At 33.3% G+C, this 10,303-nt stretch overlaps 1 pseudogene; it reads right to left on the bottom strand.

Moving 5' to 3' along the window:
- LOC137830203 (albumin-1-like) lies at positions 1-624 on the bottom strand (annotated as a pseudogene).
- Between the last annotated feature and the right edge of the window lie 9,679 nt (positions 625-10,303).

The raw sequence follows: 10,303 nt of genomic DNA on the forward strand, positions 1-10,303 counted from the left end.
TAAGATGGAACACTGTTTTTATTTATAGCATAGATGCATCATGCATCACAGTGCACGACCATACATGACCACCTTTCACATGCATACACAATATTACTTGGAGATTGCCCTAGGCATGGCCAAGAAGCCTTTAAGTGCATCAGAATCAGAGTTGAAGCACCAACCATAATCCATATAGTGATTGGGATAACGAGCACAGAAGTTTCCACTTCCTTTCTTCATGCATTCTTCATGAAACTGACATAAGTTGGGATGTTCATCTATCATCTTTGCCGCAGCTGAAAGTCCAGTTGGATGAATGCAGGAACCAACAAATAGTCCTTAAGGAACACAGCGACAATCACTTGATCCACATGGTGGCATCTCAAACGGTGAACAAAAACCTGAACAAACTACAGCTTCTATCTTCTTCATCGAAAACATCACTGAAAATGAACTTCAAAGTCAGAACAAACTAAATATGCATAATAATTTTGTGTAGATCTGAAATATATAAACATAAACGATGAAGAATGGGAAGTTACATACTGGAAGTGGCAAGCAAGAAGAGAGCCAAAGGAGCAACCCTAACATAACCCATTCTTTGATTTCGCAGATGTGTTATTCTGAGTTTTGTGGTGTGTTGGAGTCTCTTCTTGTAACTATTTATAGGCATTAGTCCACTGTTAGTTTTTGCTCAGCTATGTCACTAAAAGAAAATAATAAAGGTAAAATTATTTATCTTACTGTCTTCTTGCTGCAATAAGAATTATTTTCGACAGCAATTATTTCAAGCAATCATGGAAAATTTATTGGTACAATTTTGTTTCTTTCTACATAAATGAATAAATTTTTTAAAAAAAAACACTATAAAAATGGGTAACTAATGGAAAGAAGTCGCGATTTAGCACCACTTGTAATTTTTTCAATTTTCCATTTATTTTTTGTTTCTCCATTTTTTTTTAATTTTTTAATTTTAGTGAAATAACATCAACTATTTTTTTTATTTTTATGTTAGTTATTTTTAAAATTGTGTATTTAATTATTTGTAATTTAATATAATTTATTATTATAATTTAAATAAATATTTAGTTACTTTAATTAATTAACTTTTTAAATAATTTACAGGCATTACTCCTCGGTATTACTGATGAGAGATGAACACTTAAATTAGGGATCTTTTATTTCATTGTTCTTGGGAGAATAAAAAACTTATTCTTAAAATATTTATATAAGAATTAAAATACTCCTAAAATATTTCATTTTATTTGATTTATTTTTTAATGATAACATACACATACATGCATAAGAAGTTGACTGAAAGTAATATATCGAAGTATTTGATTTTGAATATTTTATATTAATTTTAAAGTGAATAAGGAGTTGAAAGTGTTTGTGATTGAGAATTGAAAGTGTTTCAAAGATAATATAAATGAGTATTAATTTTAAGGTGAATAAGGTGTTGAAAGTGTTTCAAAGATAATATAAATGAGTTGAATTGTTTTTGAATATTTTGTTGAATTACTAAAATGAAATGTTTGATGAGTAGTGGTTGTTTGATTTTAGATGATGAATGATTTAGAGGAACATAGTTATGTATTTAAGTGAATTCTGATATATATTTGGATTGTTTAAAAAGTTAAAAATATGATGTGATTGAATGGTGAGAGTATTAATGTGTTAAATGATGTATGTAATGAGGTGAAAGTGTGATCAAGACATAGTATTTTTAGGAAAGGAAATACCGTGTTGAGATTTTGTTAGGGTGTATTGATTTGTCAGGCCCGTAATGAGACATCCTGACTCTACTAATATAATCGATTTACATAGATGAAGTTATTCAGTTGGTGAGAGTCGATGGAGGTTCATATGACTTTGTCTGTGGTTTGAAATATAATCTGGTATTTCATGTCATATGAACTTACCCTATCATATGAGATGATGAGATGATGAACTATTGAGATGTTTATGCGCATGACTATGTGGATTCACAGCTAGTAGTATGACAGGTGCAGGTCTCAGGATTTTAATTTCAATACATGAGTCTTCCGGAAGTGGAGTCAAGTGTCTGAGTATGTGAGTCAGTAGAAATCAGACATTGTAAAAATGTTTGAATACTGGTGATTTATGTTGATATTTAATCTTTTATATTTGAAATTTTAAAAATAGCTAGTTTACCTTGTGCTTTCTTTTGTGTTTGTTTTCTTTAATCAATATGTGATGATTGGGAACAGATGATGTTGCAGGTAATAGAGCTCATCAGTGAGCAATCAGAAGAGGATGAGATGTTTTATTTTGGATGTTTTTTTTTAAAAAAAACTTTTGTGTATATATATTAAAATTCTTAAGAAGAGGGAAATATTTTGAGATACAAAATGAGAAAGTATTATATGTTTATATGTTAATTAGATATTGCATATATAATATATTATCAAATATGGATAAAAATAGAGATGTTATCCCAAACTTTATTCACACTTTCTTCTCAAATTCACACACTTTCACTCTATCACACTCTCACATTTTCATTTCACAATCCAAATAAAACATAAAAAAAATTAATAATATAAATGTAAAAATTATAAATTTTTTATTATTCAAATGAAAACAATATAAAGAAATTTAATTAACTTAAATTTATATTAAAAAATTATTTTATTTTATGTTGTATTTATTTTTAATATAAAGATAAAATTATATTTTTAACATTTAAATTTTTTTTACACATATCAGACTCATAAATTTGAATAAAATTTCCTTATTAATTTACTTTATATACATTAATCCATACAAAGTTAACTTTTTTTTCATATTTACCTCCGAAATTCACTCTTTCTATTAGTCATTCATCTCATCTGTAATCAAACACATCATAAAGCAACTCTTGTGCTATACAGTTGGCCTTCTGATTCATTGATTCGTAATGATTCAAAGCTTCTTCAGTCTTTTCAGTTCTTCCTTTTTCATGCAAGTTGTTTCACAGCAATTATTTCCAAAAAACATTAGAAAGATTGTAACTAGTGTGAATAAAAGTCGTGATTAAGCACCCCTTCTATTTGTTTTCCTTTTTCAATTTATTTTTGGTTTTTCCATTATTATGAAGTGGACTTTAAGTCTAACTCAACCCACTTATATACAATAAAAGGCTTTAATCTCTAGTCGATGTGGGATCTCCAACACCCCCTCACGTCGAGATTGTCAACTCGTGCGTGAGACTATATATTATGGGTGGTCCGATAACAGCCTGATACCATATTACAAAGTGGACTTTAAGCCTAACTCAACCCCATAAAACTAGCTCATAGGGTTGAGGTTTGCACCCACTTATATACAATGAAAGACTCTAATCTCTAGTCGATGTGGGATAATACCATATTACGAAGTGGACTTTAAGCCTAACTCAACCCCATAAAATCGGCTCATAGAGTTGAGGTTTGCACCCACTTATATACAATGAAAGGCTCTAATCTCTAGTCGATGTGGGATCTCCAACATCCATTTCCATTATTTTTTTTTCAATTTTTTTCTTTTAATTTTACTTATATAAAATAAATTACATTTAATTTTTTATGTTATTTACTAGTTGTGGGAAATTGTGATGTTTACTATATCTCACTCGAACACTTCAATTATTATATTAGCTCTAGTTTGAATGTATAGAAGTTATATTATTATTTGTATTATTATTCTAGCAAAAGTACAATGTGTGCTTAATTTTTAGCACTTAAAAAATAACTCAGTGTTTAATGTGTTACATTCCTTTTTCTCAAGATTTTTTATTTATTTATATTTATCTTTAAAGCAATATCTCCATAAGACTTAGTCAAATAATTATGATAATAATTAATGTTCTAAATAAATAAAAAATAAGGATTACTTTATCATATATTATATTTTTTAAATATTTTAATGAGTTCTAAAATTTATATAAGTTTTTAAGTGCTGATAAAAAAATATAAGTTTAACGTTTCACATAACATTTCATTCAATTCATTCTCAAATCACCACTTTTTTCACATAATTACGGTTAGTCTGATAAAATTTTAGAACAGAGAAAATGACAAGACTATAAAAAATATTAGCAGTGCAGGCCATGATTAGACCAAGCAGTGAAAGTAGATTCTCCTATTTAGGGTAAATCAATTACACACATGAGCTAGTCACTGAAATACATTGGGTAGAATAAAAGATTTTTGAAGAGATTATCCCATTTAGGAGAAAATAATTAAAATTAAAAAAAATTAAAATTGGTTTATCTATAAGTTTAAATTAGTTTATTTTGAAGTAATAAATAGTAGATTATGTAAGTAATAACTTATGAATATTTCATACATTACTTTCCTTATTTGGATTCAATAATTGAAAATGTGTTTGTTGGTTCATGTTTTTTATATATACAATGTAATAACTTTGCAGAACAGAATAATCTTGTGTAGACGATTCTGCTGACTGTATACCCATCAAATCCAAGAGCATAAAAAGTTATGTAGGTATATCGTGTGCGGAAGCGTGATAATTTCAACCAAAGATTATGAGAAATTAAAGTAACAAGTAAAGTGAGAATGATACCAGAATTTTTAGGTGGAAAACCCCTTTAAATAGAGGTAAAAAACTACCGACGACAGAGCCAAAACTTTCACTATAATGATATTGGGAGTACAATGAATTCCTCTCAGACTAATAGATAAATAGCCCTAAAAACAAATCCTCTCTATATGGGTTAAACACTTACACCCAAGAACAGAAAATAGAGAGTATATGAAAAGAGAGAGGAAGCAAGTGTGTGTTGCTTGTTTGTAGTGTGTTACATTGCTTTGCTTGAAGGAAGCCACTATATATAGTGGTTCTAGGAGACAACAATAATAAATACAATTAATGGTAATTAACCTCCCATTGATTGCAATTGATTGCGCAATTAATCTCCCATTGATTGCAATTGATTGCTGCAATTAATCTCCCATTGATTGCAATTGATTGCTGCAATTAATCTCCCATTGATTGCAATTGATTGTGATTGCGACAATTAATCTCCCATTGATTGCAATTGATTGTGGCAATTAACCTCCCATTTATGCCAAGATAACGGTAAAGGTGAGTCATAAACCCACAAATCTCCACCTTGACTTGCCTTTGATTGGAACACTCTCTCACCATGAAGTCTTGATTAAGTATGGATAATACCAGCTAAGTTCAGGCAATGATCGAACTTAGCCGATGGAAGTGGCTTGGTCAACATGTCTGCAGGATTTTCGGTCGTATGAATTTTTTCAACAATTATATCTCCTGTATCAACAATGTCTCGGATAAAATGGTGTTTAATTTCAATGTGCTTGGTCCTTGAGTGATACTTACTATTCCTGGTTAAGTGGACAACACTCTGACTATCACAAAATATAACAAGAACATCTTGTTGAAGACCAAGTTCACTTACCAAGCCTCGAAGCCATATATCCTCTTTCATACCTTCTACAGCAGCAATATATTCTGCTTCAGTGGTGGACAAAACCGCAATGGCTTGAAGTGAAGAATACCAGCTGATAGCAGACCCACATAGGGTAAAGATGTAAGCTGAAAGTGACCTTCTCCGATCTAAATCACCACCATAGTCAGCATCAACATAGCCAACTGCTCCTCCGGGATCGGATCTTTGTTGATCAAATACCAAACCAAGATCCGGAGAACCTTTCAGATAACGAAGTATCCATTTAATGGCTTCCCAGTGTGCCTTGCCTGGATTATGCATGAACCTGCTAACAATGCTAACAGCATAAGCTAAATCAGGTCTAGTACATACCATAGCATACATGAGACTTCCAATTGCATTTGAATACGGGACATGTGACATGCGTCTTTTGTCCTCGTCTGATTTTGGACACTGATCTGAAGAAAACTTGAAGTGGGCGGCAATTGGAGTATTAACAGCTTTGCAGTCTCGCATTCCAAATTTGTCAAGCATCTTAAGAACATACTTCTTTTGTGATAAAAAAAAGTTTTCCAGCTTAACGATCTCTGTTGATCTCCATTCCCAAAATTTTCTTGGCAGGACCTAAGTCCTTCATATCAAATTCACTACTAAGTTGGGCCTTTAACTTGTTAACTAAAGATTTATCTCTTGCAGCAATCAACATGTCATCAACATATAACAACAAGTATATAAATGACCCATCAGATGTCTTTTGAAAATAAACACAGTTATCATAGCTACTTCTGGAGTATCCATGTCCAACCATGAAAGAATCAAACCTCTTATACCATTGTCTTGGTGATTGCTTCAAGCCGTAAAGAGATTTTTTCAAACGACATACATGGTCCTCCTTTCCAGGTACAACGAAGCCCTCAGGCTGTTGGATGTAAATCTCTTCCTCAAGATTACCATGAAGAAAAGCAGTTTTCACAATTAACTGTTCCAACTCCAAATCATACAAGGCAACTAAAGCAAGTAATATACGTATTGAAGTATGACGAACAACAGGAGAAAAAACTTCATTAAAGTCAATACCTTTCTCTTGATCAAAACCTCTTACAAAAAATCTTGCTTTATTCCTTGTACTCTCAACACCAGGGATCCCTTCTTTTCTCTTAAAGATCCACTTGCAACTAATGACTCGTTTTCCTTCTGGTAACTTCACCAATTCCCATGTTTCGTTTTTGAGAAGACTCTCAACTTCTTCTTGCATAGTAGCAATCCACTTTGTTGAGTCGTCACCAGAGATAGCTTGAGAGTAATTCTTGGGTTCACCTTCTTCACCCATCTCTTGTGCAATAGTTAAAGCATAAGCGATGTTGGCAGATTCTGCAATTAATCTTTGAGTCGGTTTTCTTGGTCTCTGTTGTGGAAGTTCTTGAGCCATAGACCACGGCTGTGGTAATCCTCGTCGTTTAGGTGGACCTTGCTCACGTGGACTCAAATGTTCATTTGTACCATCAATAGCAGTGACTTGATCATCTTGAGTACTGGAGGAATTGGGAACATCTTCCTCATGAGCGGGTGTTTTAATCTCAAACTCCACCTTCTCTCGAGCATCTTCCTGGTCACCTGTATCAATTGAGGAAATGACAGTATCTTTTGCAGAAGAGAGCATAACGTTTTCATTAAAGGTCACATTTCGACTATGAATTATTTTATGAGATTCTGGGTCATATAAACGATAGCCTTTAACCCCTGAGCCATAACCCAAGAAAATGCACTTCTTAGCACGAGGTTCTAATTTTCCCTCGTTTACATGAGAATAAGCAGGGCAACCAAATATTTTAAGATTAGAATAATCAACAAGGTTACCTGACCAAACTTCTTCTGGAATGTTGCAATCAATTGATCTGTTAGGAGAGCGGTTTATCAGATAACATGTCGTTGAAGCCGCTTCAGCCCAAAAAGATTTGCTCAAACCAGAATGGGAGAACATGCAACGAACTCTCTCCAGGATAGTTCTATTCATTCTTTATGCAATCCCGCTCTGTTGTGGAATACTTGGGATGGTGAAGGGTCTGGAAATGCCTTCCTTCTTGCAGAAATCATTGAATTCATTCGAACAGAACTCAAGGCCATTGTCTGTCCTTAACCTCTTTATCTTCTTGCCAGTCTGATTCTCAATCAATAATTTCCACTCTTTAAAAGTGGAAAATGCTTCATTCTTATGTTTAAGGAAATACACCCACAGTTTTCGTGAGAAGTCATCAATAATTGTCATCATATAACGACATTTACCTTTGGAGGGAACTTTTGACGGACCCCAAAGATCCGAGTGAATGTAATCCAAGGTACCTTTGGTTCTGTGTATGGCTTTAGAAAAACTAACCTTTTTCTGCTTACCAAAAATGCAATGTTCACAGAAATCAACCTTTCCAGTACAGTGGTTACCAAGGTGACCCTTCTTCTTGAGGATTAGAATTCCCTTCTCACTCATGTGGCCTAATCTCATATGCCACAACTTGGTGTTATCTTTGTTGGGTGAGGCAACAGCCGCAGAACCTGTAACAGTTGAACCCTGCAGCACATGCAAACTATCACATCGAATTGCCTTTAGTAACACAAGAGCTCCTTTAGACACTTTTAAAACTCCACCTTCAGCTGAGTATCTACACCCATGAGATTCAAGGGTGCCTAAGGAAATGAGATTCCGTTTCAACTCAGGGACATATCTGACACCTGTTAAAGTTCTAACAATTCCATCATGTGTCTTGATTTTGATTGTTCCTTCACCAACAACTTTGCATTGAGCATCGTTTCCCATCAAAACAAGACCATTATAAACTGGTTCATATGTGGCAAACCAATCTCTATTGTGAGACATGTGATAAGTACAACCAGAATCAAGAATCCATTCATTTTTAGACCTTTGTTCAGTGTTGGAAGCTCCAAAACAATCCCCATCAGATTCAGTTTCAACAATACTAGCTTCGCCAAATTTTTCTGGTTGTTTACCATTTCCCTTATCTTCTCTATCTTGCTTATTTTTCAATTTATAACAATCAGAGATCTCGTGTCCCTTTTTCTTGCAATAACGACAATATTTGGAGTTCTTGCCTCTAGATTTTGACCTAGATTTATACTTATTGTTCTTACCTTTCTCTTGGTTTCTCCCTCTAACTACTAATCCTTCACCAGAACTTTCAGAATGAATTTGAGTATCAAATTTTTCTTTGGCTAGTAAATTAGTCTTGACATCATCAAAGCTTAAGGTAAGATAATTACCGTATAACATAATTTCTTTGAATTGTCGATGCGAGGGTGGTAGAGAAACAATAAGTAGAACAGCTTTATCCTCATCATCAATTTTAACATCCAAATTTTCCAAATCAATTATGATGGAATTAAATTCATCAAGGTGAGATTGGATGGGAGTACCTTCAGACATTCGGAGTGTAAAGAGTCGCTCCTTTAACCGGAGTTTGTTTGCAAGACTTTTGGTCATGTATAAAGACTCCAATTTACTCCATATGCCTGCTGTACTTTTCTCGTTGATGACCTCACGCAACACCTCACGGGACAAGCATAACTGGATTGCAGACAATGCCTTTTCATCCATCTCATCCCACTGCTCCTCCGTCATAGTGGTTGGTCTCATCATTTTACCTGCCAGAACTTTCTTTAAACCATTCTGGGTGAGAACAGCTAGCATCTGGACTCGCCAGATAGCAAAGCTGATTTTATCATCAAATTTCTCAATATCCAATTTTGACATTATTGAACAATAGATCCTAGTTGAATTATCGAAAAGCTCTGATGCCAATTTGTAGGGATATCGTGTGCGGAAGCGTGATAATTTCAACCAAAGATTATGAGAAATTAAAGTAACAAGTAAAGTGAGAATGATACCAGAATTTTTAGGTGGAAAACCCCTTTAAATAGAGGTAAAAAACCACCGGCGAGAGAGCCAAAACTTTCACTATAATGATATTGGGAGTACAATGAATTCCTCTCAGACTAATAGATAAATAGCCCTAAAGACAAATCCTCTCTATATGGGTTAAACACTTACACCCAAGAACAGAAATAGAGAGTATATGAAAAGAGAGAGGAAGCAAGTGTGTGTTGCTTGTTTGTAGTGTGTTACATTGCTTGAAGGAAGCCACTATATATAGTGGTTCTAGGAGACAACAATAATAAATACAATTAATGGTAATTAACCTCCCATTGATTGCAATTGATTGCGCAATTAATCTCCCATTGATTGCAATTGATTGCTGCAATTAATCTCCCATTGATTGCAATTGATTGTGATTGCGACAATTAATCTCCCATTGATTGCAATTGATTGTGGCAATTAACCTCCCATTTATGCCAAGATAACGGTAAAGGTGAGTCATAAACCCACAAGTTCATTCTCAGCAATTGCATTGCTTCTCATCAACTTGGTTAGTTGTTTCTATTTGAGTGTTGTTTTAAATATTAGCTTATAAATATTTGAAAACTTGCATGTATAAGATTTTGATATCAAATGAGTAGATCTTGAATGAGTTTCATGTACCTAAGAACATTCTGATATCAAATGAGTAGATATTGAATTATATTAAGTTAATTAGACTACTTTATTCGTATTTTTATAGTTATATGATTCCATTATCCACTCCACTGTTTTGTCGAATACCGAATGATATTTTGGTATATCACTCATTCGATTCAAACATGAACCTCACTAAAAAAAATAATTCGGGATTTGGACACAATGTAACTAATCACAATAATCACTTCCTAAATAAGCTCCTAAATAGGATTAAAAGAGTATTAGGTTTTTATGTGTATGAGATAATCCTCAAGGTCATAAGTAAACTATAAATAGACGAGGATCCAAAGGAAAAAAAGGTAATGTTTCTCTGATTATAA

This window comes from Phaseolus vulgaris, chromosome 11, assembly GCF_000499845.2.
Source record: "Phaseolus vulgaris cultivar G19833 chromosome 11, P. vulgaris v2.0, whole genome shotgun sequence".
Lineage (NCBI taxonomy): Eukaryota > Viridiplantae > Streptophyta > Magnoliopsida > Fabales > Fabaceae > Phaseolus > Phaseolus vulgaris.